The following is a 15,247-nucleotide window of genomic DNA, read 5'->3' on the forward strand; positions in this document are numbered from 1 at the left end:
AAAAAAAAAAAAAAAAACAAAGAGCAAAAAAAACATCAAAAAAATAAAGATGTTTGATAAAAATTGACAGATAGCTATGTTTTTTAAATGCATGCGATAACAAACGCAACGAAAATTTTTGCAGTTCTTCAAAAAAAAAACAAAACAAAACAAAAAAAACAAAAAAAAAAAAAACAAAAAGAAACCAACAAAAAAAAAAAACCCAAAAAAACAAAACAAAAACACATGGATGAAAAAAGGATACTTGATGCCAAATTTACGAGAGAATAACTACATGAGAAAACAAAAAAAAAAAACAAAAAAAAAACGAATGAGACCAACAAACAAGAGGTGAATATTAACAGACACACGATAACAGACCGAGAATACTTCAACGTAAACAAAACAAAACAAAACAAAACAAATCTAGACAAACAAGACACATCAACTATAGATAAGAAGAAGCTGATAACATTGCCATCCGGAAGTAAAAAGGCCCAAAAACAAAACTGTGTGTAACCTTAAAACTTTTATAGTGGGTTTTAATACGTTTAGTGAGAATTATCATAAACGCGGAGGGCAAAAAAAAAAAAAAAAGCCCTAAGGACGTCATTTTCGAACTATCTATAAGAACTACGATAAAAACCCAACGGATAGAAAAGTTTAGATAACTGACACGAAAACACCAAACTCCCCCAAGAAAAAAAAACCAAAAAGATTGGGAAAAAAGAAAAATTTTACAGGGCAAAAAAACCCCCACACGTCAAAACACTGATTAGATAAACGAATTTAATGGCGCCCCCAGGGCTTTGTTATGGGCTTTTCCATCCGCGTTTTTGAGTAATTCTCACTAAAATGTATTTTTAACCAGACTATAAAAAATCATTTTACACATATTTTGTGTGTGGCCCGTTATAATATAAAATAAAAATAATAATTAATAATAAAAATAATAATAATAATAATAATAATAATAATTAATAATAATAATAATAATAATAATAATAATAATAATAATAATAATAATAATAGATCTTTATTGTCCATACTTCCAGATGGCAATGTTGTGAGCTTCTAATCCAAGTGCATATTATTATTATCTATAGATAGAATGCGCTTGGCCAAGGAGTTCATAACATTGCCATCCGGAAGTATAACGGACCAACACATAAAACTGTGTGTATCCATGAACTTTTATAGTATGGTTTATCGAGTTTAGTTAGAAGTACTCATAAACGCGGATGGCAAAAAACAATAACAAAGACCAGAGTGACGTCATCTTTGTTCTATCTATATATAGGTATATATAAGAATACATAAGAATAATACTACATAGATACACAGCTTTGACAACATTATACTCAATAATAGATAGTATGCGCTTGGCTAAGAAGCTCATAACATTGCCATCCGGAAGTATAACGGACCAACATACAAAACTGTGTGTATCCATGAACGTTTATAGTCAGGTTAATACAGTTCAGTGAGCATTACTCATAAGCGCGGATGGCAAAAAACAGTAACAAAGACCTGAGTGACGTCATCTTCGAACTATCTTTACGCCGTCATCATCCATCGTGGCTTGCACTCTTGAGCACGTTGCCGGTCAGCTGTCTCCACGAATCACCATCCATGTCCATCCATCATCATCCATGGTGGCTTGTACTCTTGAGCACGTTGCCGGTCAGCTGTCTCCACGAATCACGATCCATGTCCATCCATCATCATCCATGGTGGCTTGTACTCTTTAGAACGTTGCCGGTCAGCTGTCTCCACGAATCACGATCTATATCCATCCATCATCATCCATGGTGGCTTGTACTCTTGAGCACGTTGCCGGTCAGCTGTCTCCACGAATCACGATCCATGTCCATCCATCATCATCCATCGTGGCTTGTCCTCTTGAGCACGTTTCCGGTCAGCTGTCTGTCTCCACGAATCACGATCCTCTGTGGTGTGCATGAAATCTGTGTTGCTTTTAAAATCACTTTCGGCCATTCTTAGGTTATAAAATTAGGTCATTCTCTATCTTCTTACAACTCTCTTTCCTTCCAACAGCAATAAATAGCACCATCAACAAAAAATGACATTGAAAGATATTGGCAGATAGTGTGACTATATCAGTGCATTATAGGGAATGAGATTAGCGAAAGAGTAGCGTCCCTTGATTAGACGTCACCTTACAGAGAGAACATCAAAATGGTTTTGCGCATGCGTCTCTCTCGTCCTCGCTTTCGGTGAAGTGTCTCATGCCGCACAACCAACATGACGTTCTCTCTCTAATAACTTTTCCGCTCGTGACTTCCAATCAAGGGACGCTACTCTTCCGCTAATCTCATTCCCTATAATAATATACTAAAATACATTAACGTCCTCGCCCCCCTCCCCCTCACGCCCCTCCACCCCCACCACCTCTTCACTAACACAAACAGTATAAACAGAATAAAGTTGACGTCACTCAGGTCTTTGTTATTGATTTTTTTGCCATCCATGTTTGTGAGTAATTCTCACTAAACTGTATAGATAGTATGCAGATGACGTCACTCAGGCCTTTGTTATTGTTTTTGCCATCCGCGTTTGTGAGTTGTTCTCACTATACTGTATTAACTAGACTATAAAAGTTCATGGTTACACAGAGTTGTGTGTTGGTCCGTTATACTTCCGGATGGCAATGTTGTGAACTCATTGGCCAAGCGCATTCTATCTATAATCCAGACTATTAACCTTCAAGGTTACACATACTTTTGTGTTTTGGTCCCTTATATTATTTCCGGATGGCAAGGTTGTGCTGAATTTCTTAGCCAAGCGCACATTATCTATGTATATCCATAATAAATAATAAAGATCGGACAAAATATGACGACAAAGAAGATGTCAAAACATTTGAAAGGACCACAGACCAAAGTCACGACTCCGAATACTGTAAAGGAATATCAGCAGCAACAGAACTCTAGAAAAACCCATATTTAAAAATTTGGCCAAAAAACTCGACCTTCAAATATCGATCAATTTATCGATTTAAAAGACCCTCATCTTGGCAAAACATTCTCAAACCTGGGACTTCGCGAAGTCTTCCTTACGTCCCAGGTTTGAGGGTTGTTGCCAAGATGAGGGTCATTTAAATCGATCGATATAATTAAAATTTGAAGGACGAGTTTTCTGGCCAAATTTTTAAATACGGGTTTTTCCAGAGAACGGCAGAGCAGTTTCTTTTTGATTGACGTCTGCACCAAAAAAAGCGATTTGACCTTTGACACACCGCAGTCATCAGTAGCTGACCTCGCGTGACCCCTGTCTCTTACATCACCGACCCGTTAGGGTGCAGATAACTCGATCACGTGACCCCACGATCTCATCACGTCATTGCGTCTCTTCAGATTTGGAAATGGCGGAAGCGAAATGACGATTCGCGATTGGTCTTTCTCGTCTTTTCTAATGCATTTTGATTGGTTGATTGCTCTCTATTTAGTACTGTTATTATTATTATTATTATTATTATTATTATTATTATTATTATTATTATTATTATTATTATTATTATTATTATTATTATTTACATATCATCAACATCTTTATTATTAAGGAAGAGAATTGGTCCGACCGTCCCTCAGGGCCAGATAAAAAGGAAAAAAAAAAAAAAAAGAAGCCGAAAGTTTCTTTTTTAATTCGAAAATAAGCAAAAATTTTCGGTTAAAAAAGAGAAAAATCTTTGAAAAAAAAAAAAAGAATATAAACCTTAAGCCAAAAGTTTCTTTTTTAATCCGAAAAATAGCAAAGATTTTTGGTTAAAAAAGAGAAAAAAATTTGAAAAAAAAAAAAAAAAATCTATCTAAAAAAATGGGAATGTCTTCAGGATAGCAGATGCCTCTTCGTAGTCCAACTTCATTCGCTTGGTGGGCGTCGTCCACTAAATCAGCTCCAGATGCAGAGTTTTGTTGCGTAACGCGGACGTAACAGAATTAAGAGGTCGCACAAATAACATTTTATTTGACCCGCTGGATAGATAGATAGAGAAATATAGCGGTGATGAATTGTGCGTCGTTTTGTTTGTCTTGTTTAAAAGACTACAGGATGAAACAGATTCGATGGTCTCCCTTACAATAATAATGATAATAATAATAATAATAATAATAATAATAATAATAATAATAATAATAATAATAATAATAATTATTATAATAATATAATAATAATAATAGTAATCGTAATAGTAATAATAATAATAATAATAAATAATAATAATAATAATAATAATAATAATAATAATAATAATAATTATAATGATAAAAATAAAAAATAATGATAATGAAAATGATAATATAATAATGATAATAATAATAATAATAATAATAATAATAATAATAATAATAATAAAATAATAATAATAAATAATAATAATAATAACAATAACAATAATAATAATAATAATAATAATAATAATAATAATAATAATAATAATAGTAATAGTAATAGTAATAATAATAATAATAATAATAATAATAATAATAATAATAATAATAATAATAATAATAATAATAATAATAATACTAATAATAATAATAATAATAATACTAATAAAATAATAATAATAATAATAATAATAATAATAATAATAATAATAATAATAATAATAATAATAATAAATAATAATAATAATAATAATAATAATAAAAATAATAATAATAATACTAATAATAATAATAATAATAGTAATAATAATAAATAATGATAAAAATAAAAATAATGATGATAATAATAATAATAATAATAATAATAATAAAATAATAATAATAATAATAATAATAATAATAATAATAATAATAATAATAATAATTACTCGGAGCTAAAAGAAGATCTTACTGTTTTCATCAAATGACAAATAACGGCAATGCAATTAGAGTTTAGTCGAAGCCTTGTTACAATGGTGTATTCTACATTGAAATCAATACAAAGGGAAATTATCATTTTAAAACAAAAAATCCGTGTCACTGGCAAAGGGTTAATTTCACGCATCGTCCAGCATCCCGTGACACCCCTACTTCACATGCTAATCACAAAAAAAAAATATTAGATAGCTATCAGCAACACTGAGTTGAAAAGAAGAAGAAATAGGGGGGGGGGGGGGGGGGGGGGGGGGGGGGGGGGGGGGGGGGGGGGGGGGGGGGGGGGGGCAGCAAAATCCAGTAGCACTGTAACCCGTGCGGCTTTGTGTTCTAGTGGTATATCACTCGCTTTTGGATCGGAAGGTCGTGGGTTCGAGCCTCGCGCTAGGCGCATAGTTGAGTCCTTGGAATAGGCTGTTTACCCACATTCTCTCACCGTACTCAGGTGTAAAATGAGTACCTGGCCGTTAACAGCGTTGTCATTGTCCGAAAAGTTGTAACATCGTCTAACAGGCGTTATGTCCCGTCCTACATGTTAAATGTTGCTGTTGACCCTTTGTAAAACGCTTTGAGCACGTTTAGTGGATATTGCGCTATAGAAAAGCTCATTTTTTTTAGCTCATCCCTTTAAAGGCGAAATTCGATCTTATTTTGACCCAACACCAGATCTTCCCGTTTTCATCAAAAGACAAGTAACGGAAAAACGTTTATAGATAATGGACGAGTGCAACTGGAGAAGCTTCGTATGGGAACAAAAAAAGACAATGGACGTTTCGGTACAAACCCTTCGTCAGCATAACAATACACAAATAAACGTGGAAAACAAATAAAATATAATGGAAAAAAATCTGATCACACGACATGTAAACAAGTTTTAGCCAACATGAAGATTGAAAAAGGACTGGTTTTCTTTGTTTAGAACCAAGCTGCTCGTTGCTGGGTGGACGTAACATCAGACTGTTGAATTCTATTTAAAACCAAGATAGTGGGTAGCCTGTTTACAATTGGATGTGAATTGGTTTGAAAGCAATACAGTTCCAAGTTCCTGGGTGGTGTTTCCTGACCTCCCATAGTGGGCAGGGAGGTACGTACTGTGTCTTCTACTCGTATCTCCCTATATCTGTGTTCCAATTTCCTTTCTGTCTTTGTCTTAGAATGAGATTACTTGGTTTTTGTCCTGGCCCTGGCCGGATACCCTGGCTGGGAGGGAAACAGTCAAATAGTGTAGTTATTGTTTCTTGTAATTCATCTCTCTGTTATGTATTATTATATTATTATTATATAATTATTTATTATTATTATATTATTATTATTATTATTATTATTATTATTATATTATTATTATTATTATTATTATTATTATTATTATATTATTATTATTATTATTATATTTGTTGTTTGAATGTATAATGTAAGCATTTGAGTGTATTCCTCTTAGTAGGGACCTTTGCTCGTGTCTGGATGACACTTTTAGGTGATTTTAAACTATGTACACTGATAGTGTGCTCTTGGAATCTACAACTGTTTCCTATTTGAGCCAATTCTCCATTGTCTAACCTTTTCTTGGGTGCTTTAATTGTAATTATAGAACTTTTTACTATCCCATTTTCTTCATTTTTACTGGCGCTGATATGACCTTAATGTGTTGCAAGCGCCGTAAAACCCTTAAAAAAAATCAAACAAACAAACAAACGAAAAACCAAACAGTTCCCATTTCCAATTCAATCGCTTTACCACAAGGGTATTGCGGACAATGAGCTGTTCCGGTTTCCCCGCCACACCTTTTAGTCCAAAGGTTCCGTTGCAATAGGGAACAAAAATGTAATAATAATAATAATAATAATAATAATAAATAATAAATATATAATAATAATAATAATAATAATAATAATAATATCAATAACAATAACAATAATAATAATAATAATAATAATAATAATAATAATAATAATAATAATAAATAATAATAATAATAATAATCTTTATTGTCCAAAATTAAAGGCAATTCATGTGAGGTAAACAATGCTCAGTTTGGTTCATGGTATGAATATCAACACATTTACAAATACAGACACAGCCATACACGCACATACACGCTTGTACATTGTTTCTACACATGTATACAAAAGAAATGAGCGTACATACATACACCAATGTCAAGATAGCGGTTCTAATCTCCTTGGAAGTGTATATACTTTGTGAAACTGATCGTCTGATTTCAGAGCGATGGCATCTTATCTTCTGGTCTGAATGTATGCCTGTCGTCAATAAAGACCACCCATCCTATTTCTGTCACGTCTGTTACGTCATACTATGAATCTGCCTATAGATAGTATGCGCTTGGCTAAGAAGCTTATAACATTGCCATCCGGAAGTATAACGGACCAACACACAAAACTGTGAGTATCCATGAACTTTTATAGTCTGGATAATACAGTTAAGTGAGAATTACTCATAAAGGTGGATGGCAAAAAACAATAACAAAGGCTCGATCGACGTCAATTTCATTCTATCTATACATCCTGTCACTAAAACCTTATGATTTAACGTGCAACTGATTCATTATTAGTCCAGGGAAAGGACTTATCACATACACACTTCCAATGAGTTTGGAACCGGAGGAGTATAATATGGTGTGACATCGCGATTTCTCTGCCCATATTGTTCGGAATCTGCAAGACACCAAGAATGATTAACTATTAGACACTATTATAGTATGCATTCGCGACGGAAGGCCCTGGGTCTCTCTCTCGCCCACATAGCCGCACAATAGGATTCAATAGTCTGATGTCACGTTCGCCGAGTAACAAACAACTGGTTTCTAAACAAAGAAAATCGGTATTTTTTATTCTTCATGCTGGCTAGAATGTTTTCACATTTCATGTGATCGGAACTAAAAGAGTCGAAACATGATCAGAATTATGTTTTTCTCTTCTGGATACACCGTTATCCTTGTCGGAGAAGTATTTCATAAGGGCGTCCGTCATTGTTCCGATAGTTTCGAACCAGTTACTAAGTTACTATGCGTCATTACAAGGGAAGTGACGTCACGACTGTTGCAGCCTAATAGATATAATGGTTGTGTCAATGGGAATCACCCATGTTGTCCAAAGTGAGCAAATTGGAGGTTCATAATCTTGCACAAAAAAAATGAAAACAAAAGTGCCTGAAGCGGGGCCCGAACTCGGGACCTTCCCGGTCACAGTGCAATACCTTAACCACTCTATCACTAGGGACATCGATTAGAAATCATGGTTGTGTTCAAACTTTTTTTAAAAAAACTTGTTTTATCGGTGACTGTCATAGAAATGGCCGTCTCATTAAAACGGATTCAGTGTGGTAGGCCTTTAATATCCACCGTCTTAAGATGCTGGGGTCGGTTTAATTCCTTCATTCACACTTTCATCCCCATTAATCTAAACTCTCTCTCTCTCTCTCTCTCTCTCTCTCTCTCTCTCTCTCTCTCTCTCTCACTCTCTCTCTCTCTCTCTCTCTTGCCATCTCTCTCTCTCTCTCTCTCTATCTATCTATCTATCTATCTCTATCTCTCACACTCTGTTTAAATATATATCTCTCTTACTCTCCCTCCCTCTCCCCCCTCTCTCTCTCTTTCTCTCTCACTCTCTCTCTGTCACACACACACACACACACACACACACACACACACACACATCATTGAAAACATCTGGGGTTGCTAACCTAACTAGCGGCATAAAGGCACTTACTGTGTCTTCTATCCCCTTATATCTGTTTTTCGACATGCTTTCTGTCTTTGTCTTGATTTTGTTCTTGGCCCTGGCCGGAGTCCTTGACTGGGAGAGAAACAGTAAAATACACAGTTATTATTGTTTTGGTAGATGATAATTATCCTTGTAAATCATCTCTCTGTTATGTATTAGTATTATTATATTTGTTATTTTGAATGTATAATGTAAAATTTGAGTGTATTCCTCTTAGTTTAATCTCGTGCTTGTGTCCGGATGAGACTTATAGGTGATCTCAAACTAAATACATTGGTGGTATGCTCTTGGAATCTACATCTGATCCCTATTTGTTCCTAGTTCCCTTTGTCTTACTTTTTCTTGGATGCTTTAATTGTAATTCTAGAACTTTTTACCATCCCATTTTCTTCCTTTTTACTATCGCTGATATAACCTTAATGTCTTGCAAGAGTCGTAAAACCCTTAAAAACAAAACAAAAACCCAAACCAGTATTCTAGGGACAGAACCCAAAATGTTGTGTTCCGTATAAATGGGGCTGGAAAAATCTATCATTTTTGAGGATTGTATCTTGAAGACTATGAGGTGAGAAAATAGTGTTTAATATAACAAAGAAAAAAATTAAATAAACTAACACAACAACAACAAAAAAACTTGAGCTTTATATAACGCAATATCCACTACACCGTGCTCAAAGCGCTTTACGAAGGGTCCCTGACCAACAGCAACACCGAAACATGTAAAACGAGACATGGCGCCTGATAGGCGATATTACAATTTTTGTCCGACAGAGACAACGCTGTTAAAGGCCAGGTGCTCATTTTACACCTGAGTTTGGTGAGAGAATGTGAGTAAAATGATGTTTTTTTTTTCCAAGGACTGAACTATGCGCCGAGCGAGGCTCAACCCCAGGACCTTCCAATCCGAAAGCGGAAAGTGTCATTCAGGAGACCACATAGCCGCGCAATACACAACACTAACACACACACACAACACACACACAAACACATAATACACACACTCGCACATCAATGAAAAACGCGTTGAGTATCGATAGTAGAATATGTCATTATTGTCTCATTATGGCAGCATTAACCCAGTATCAATAATCAGGGGCGACAACCGAAATGGGATGCCATGCTCTGTGGCAAATCTTCATTCCTTCGTCTTGAAAATGGTGTCAACATACGAGAAACAAATGAGAAACACCCAGCAACACACACATACACCACAACACCACACTATACACAAATACAAAACACACACTCGGTTGACACACAATCAGTATCCATAGTTTACAACTTTTATTCATTATAGTAGAATTGGGACCAAAAACAAATAATCAGGGGAGATCACTGCCAAAATACCGTGGTTTGGGGAGATTTATAAATGGTCCATCATTCAGAATTGGAAACTTATAATCTATGTTAACATTACCCACACACACACCCACACAAAACACACACACACATACACATACAGACCTTAATTGAACACACAATGAGTATCGCCAGGATAAAAATATTGTCTCATTAAAGCAGGATTAACCCCACACCAATAATCAGGGGAGAACCAAAATATTGTGGTGGTATGTGGAAGATTCTTCAATGGCTCATCTTTGATACTTTGAGGCAAAGAAAAAAAGTTGTTGTTATCATATGATAAAATACAAACCACACACACACGCACACACACACACAATACACAACACACACCACACACGCACAAATACACACAAACAAGGACATCGGTGAACAAACAATGGGGATCGATAGAATGAAACATTTCCTCATTATAACGGGGTTTAACTCCACACCAAAAATTAGGGGACAAAACCAAAATGTTGTACTCTGTGAAGTGAGATCTTCACTGGTTCATCTTTGAATCTTTAAGATAAACAAGGGTGTTATTTTATCTCAAAAGAGAATAGAAGCACACACACACACACACACACACACACACACACACACACACAAACAGAGATACACACATCAGTGAACACAAAAATTCCCTCATTATAGAAGGATTACCCCACACAATAATCAGGGGAGACAACCAAAAATATTGCGGTCATTGGTTCATCTTTGAGATTTTGAACAGAAAAATGCTGCTATCATATTCCAAAAGACAATATTCTCTCTCTCTCTCTCTCTCTCTCTCTCTCTCTCTCTCCCACACACACACACACACACACACACACACACACAAACAGAGATACACACGTCAGTGAACACAAATATTTGCTCATTACAGCGGGATTAACCCCATACCATTAAGAGGGGAGCAATCAAAAAATTGCGGTCTCTGGCCTTTCCATGGTTCATTTGGGCGATTTTGAACAGTAAAATGCTGTCACTGACAGTGCATGCCATCCGTAGAAGGTGAAAATTATTGATTTGGATTTGTTGTTTTTTTTTGTTTGTTTGTTTTGTTTTGTTTAGTTTTTAGGTTTTATTTTTTTTTTTGTATTTTTCGGAAAGAATTTGCTCCCCGGAGCATTTTAATCTTTATTTGAAGTAAATCGGGTGATTTTTCATAAGTTATGGTCGAATCTGGGAAAGGTATCAGGAACTTTTCTCAAAATTCATACTTGTAACTTGATACTGATAAAAAAAAAATATTTAGAAGTGAAATTAAGCTTTGTATTTCCCCAAGATGTACAAAAAAGGGTTGATTTAATCATTTATAACAAGAACTCATTTTTTATTCTAAAAAATTGACCTTTTAACTAAATTAAAATTCTAGTTTTAAAAATTTTTTCATCCGACTGATTAAAATTCATGTATTCGACACGAGAATAAAATCTCTTTCTCTCTCTTCTCTCTCCCCCTTTTCCTCTCCTCCTTTCTCTTATCTATCTATCTACGGGGGTTGGATGGGAGCATCACCCTTGAATCATATCCTATGATGTTCGCATGGGTGTACACCCCATAGTGTGTCGTTTTTCTTCTCTTAAGCCTACCCCCTTTTTTGGTTTTTGATTGTTTTTTGACGGGGATTTTTTTTTTTCTTAAATCTTCTCCCCGTTTTTTCTTGGTTATTTATAAATTTTGTTAGATACTTTAGGTTATGATTTTTTTTTTCATTTGTACTATTTTTGTTAGATTGTTGTTTTTTTTTTTTTTTTCAGCGGGGTTTCTATAACCCAATTGTGTTGGAAGAGATAAAGAAAACACAAAACAAAAAAAAAAAAAAAATATCTATTATCATCTATTATCTCCTCTCTCTCTCTCTCTCTCTCTCTCTCATTCTTCTCTCTTCACTATCTCCCTCTCCCTCTCTCTCTTTCTCCTCACTCATTCTCTCACTCACTCATCACCCCCACTCTCTCTCTTCTCTCACTCACTCATCACTCCTCTCTCTCTCTCCTCTTTCTTCTCAAACCCCCACACACATACTACATATATTTTTTTTTTTCAGAAAATACCCCCCTAAAAATGGGGGGAGACTATCAAATATTGTAGTTTGGATGTTGAGAGAAAAACTGTAGTTTTATTCTACCCTTTTTTTGGATTCCTATCATTTCTCATGGGAGTTGTGGTTTGTGATTTGGGGAACCGTTTTTAGATAAAAAGGTTTGGGTTCGAGACGGGTCGGGCATAGTTAAGTCCTGAAAAAAGGGGGATTTAAACCATCAAAAAATATGATGATGATTCCAAACCCGGGGTTGATACCTTGAACTGAAGGTAACCGAACGATACTACTACAATACTTCACCGTACTCGGTTAAATAAAAACCTAGCCATGATGCGTTGCTTTGTAAAAAAAAAAAAATTGCAATATTGCTTAACAGGCGTCATCCCCGTTCTACATGTACGTGTTGCTGTTGGTCAGGGACCCCTTGTAAAGATTTGGCATTTATGGATATTGCTCTATATAAAAGCTAATTTTTTTGTTTTTTAATACGTAATCGTTAAATTATAATGCTTTGGGGGGGGGACCGTTGAATATTAAAAAAAAAAAAAAAATCAAGTATTGCAGAATAATTTCGCTCTTTTATTGGTTTTTAAATGGGTTGAAAAAACATGGTATGGGGGGGGGGGGGGGGGGGGGGCGAATTGCTAAATAAGCAAGCAATAGGATTCAATAGTCGTAACTCACCCCCTTCCTAATGAGCCTGGTAAAGCAACACTGGCTCTAAACTACGGAACATGGCGGCCCCCATGAAATATTTCCCCGGCGGCATAAAATTTATCCGAGGGAAAAAAAACCCCTACATTGTCATGTTTTGACTTTTACCATTCTGGTCATAGACTATGAAAGTTCTAGCCAGCTTGAAGAATAAAAAAAAAAAAGTTTTTTTTGTTTAAAACCCGATGGCCCCCGTTCCCCGGGGGGCATGAATCGACTAGAATCCTTTTTCTATTGCTTTTAAACCTATTGAAACGGTTACATTTGGCTTCTGAACACAATAATCTACAGACTTGGGAAGGGACCCTTTTTTTGGGGATGCCAAAAAAATTACCCATCGTCTCAAAACGGTATTATGTCGGAAAGAACCAAATGCTTAAAGCGAATTTTTTAAACTGGTCAAAAATATGAATTGTTGGGTTGCACCCAAAAAAAAGGTATCCATTTTCAATAAAACATACAAACTCAACCAAGTCTGATTTTCTGGCTATAAATTAAAATTTTCCCTTTAACAGCTTAGGAGGGGAGGATTGGAGGAGGAGGATGGGGAGGGGAGAAGAGGGAGGATTAGAAGGGGTGGGGGAGAGGGGGGGGGAAAGGGGGGGGGGGGAGAGGGGGAGGGGGGAAAAAAATGGGAGGGAGGAAGGGGGGAGGAGGGGAGGAGGGGAGGAGGGAAAAGGGAGGATTAGAAGGGAGGGGAGGAGAGGGGGAGGAGGGGGGGGGGGAAGAGAAAAAGGGGGTTAAAAGGGGAGGAGGGGAGGGGGAGGAGGAGGGGGGATGAGAAAAAGGGGGGATTAGGGGGAGGGGGGGGGAGGAGTCCCCCCACACGGACAGGCCAGACATGCATGGAATTTTTAAAAAATGTCCGAGTCCCGGGAACAGCGCCGTTAATCACAACTCTCTTGACGGGGGTTTTAAATTCCAAAAACTCGGACGGGCAGTAGCTTTTAGTTTCGTTTTGTTTTCTTAAGTTTTGGTTTATGGCATTTTGGTTCAAAGGCTTATGTCACTCGCCCCCAACGGCGGTAGCATGGTTTTTAAACAAAAAATCGTACTTTTTATTCTTCTGCTGGAAAACATTTATATGCCATCGATATAATGTATAAAAGTCTAGCATGATCAGATTTATAAAATTTTTTTTCCCTGGATACGCTTTTTTGGTCTCTGGAAAATTTCATAGGGCGTCGCCAATTTTGTAGTTTAGAGCAGTTAAAAGTTAACTTTAACTTTGACACAAGACATATCAAAAGTTTTAGCCCATGAAGAAAAAATAACGATTTTTTTTTTTAGAACCAAAAAGGCCCCCGTTTCTGGGGAGTGACACAGACTATTGAATCCAATTATCACAAAAAAACCCCCTTTAGCCCTATACACTTTTTAAAAACCCTCCCAAACCAGCCCTTTCAAATTTTCCCCAAAAATCCACACCCCCCCAACAGAAAAATAAAACTTACTCAACAAAAAGCAACAACCATTCTATACTAAATTTTTTCGACAATATAAAACTTTACGATGTCAAGTTTTTTACTATAGCAAAAAAAAAGAAAATGGTGAAAACAATGCGGTTGCATCGTAAAAATGTGAGTTTTTTCCAAAAAGTGGTAAGGAATTTAAGTTCCGCAGTTTTGTGTGTCTTTTTTTATTTTCTGGAGGGGGAATGCTGTAAAATTTTTTGCAAGCGCCATCATCTATAAAGTTCAAGTTACATATAAAAGTTTTTTGTGTTTTGGAGGTTCAATCGGCAGGGGATATTGTGTTTTTAAAAGAAACGTATAGCATCATAAACTGTAATAATAAAAAGAAAGATAGAAATGTTTTCAAGTTAAAAAATCACATTACTCTTGACAAAAGGGAATTCTGTTGTTGAAGACCTCAATCGGATGAGTTTTGTGAATGGGAACTTCTATAGAGCTGTGTGCTTGATAAGAATCTACAAAAATTTCCTCCGGAGATTAAAGATCACACAAAAATCCTATGTGTAAATCGAAGGATAAAACGTTTGTGAGAAATTAACATAAAGTAAGGTGGATGGAAAAAACAATAACAAGACCCGAGTGAGTCAAGTCGATCTATCGAAATGTCACTGAACTTTTTAAAAACCACTTAAAAATTTTGGTACACACAGTTTTTCGTTTTTCCTTGTACTTGGGTGGGGAAAGTTAGAGCTTATTAGACAAGCGCGACTATCAATAGTCTGGCAAAAATTAGTTTTTGTGAGAAAATTTCGAAAAAACGGATGGTAAAAAAACATTAAAAAAAAAACCCGAGTGACCAACTTCGTCCTTTTGTTTTTTTGCGTGGGGGGGAGGTTAAATCCCTGGGGATTTGTGTTTTTTTGCTAACGAAAGCTCAAAAAACGAAATAAAAAAAAGAAAGATAGAAAAATTCACAAAAAAAAAAAAAACCCTTCATCTCTTTAAAGGGAAAATTTTGTTTTGAAGACCTCAATCGGATCAGTGAGTTGTGAATGGGGGGATAACTATAAGTAATGCGATTAAAATTAAAAAAATTTTTTCTGGGAAAAACTTTTTTTC

At 35.6% G+C, this 15,247-nt stretch overlaps 1 protein-coding gene across 1 annotated transcript in view; it reads right to left on the reverse strand.

Moving 5' to 3' along the window:
• The window catches only part of LOC144960376 (uncharacterized), a 50,210-nt gene that overhangs the window by 17,397 nt on the left and 17,566 nt on the right, over positions 1–15,247 (reverse strand). The window lies entirely within an intron of this gene.

This window comes from Berghia stephanieae, chromosome 15 (genome assembly GCF_034508935.2).
Source record: "Berghia stephanieae isolate SIO BIC M18660-M18661 chromosome 15, UCSD_Bste_1.3, whole genome shotgun sequence".
In the NCBI taxonomy this organism is placed as follows: Eukaryota; Metazoa; Mollusca; class Gastropoda; order Nudibranchia; family Aeolidiidae; genus Berghia; species Berghia stephanieae.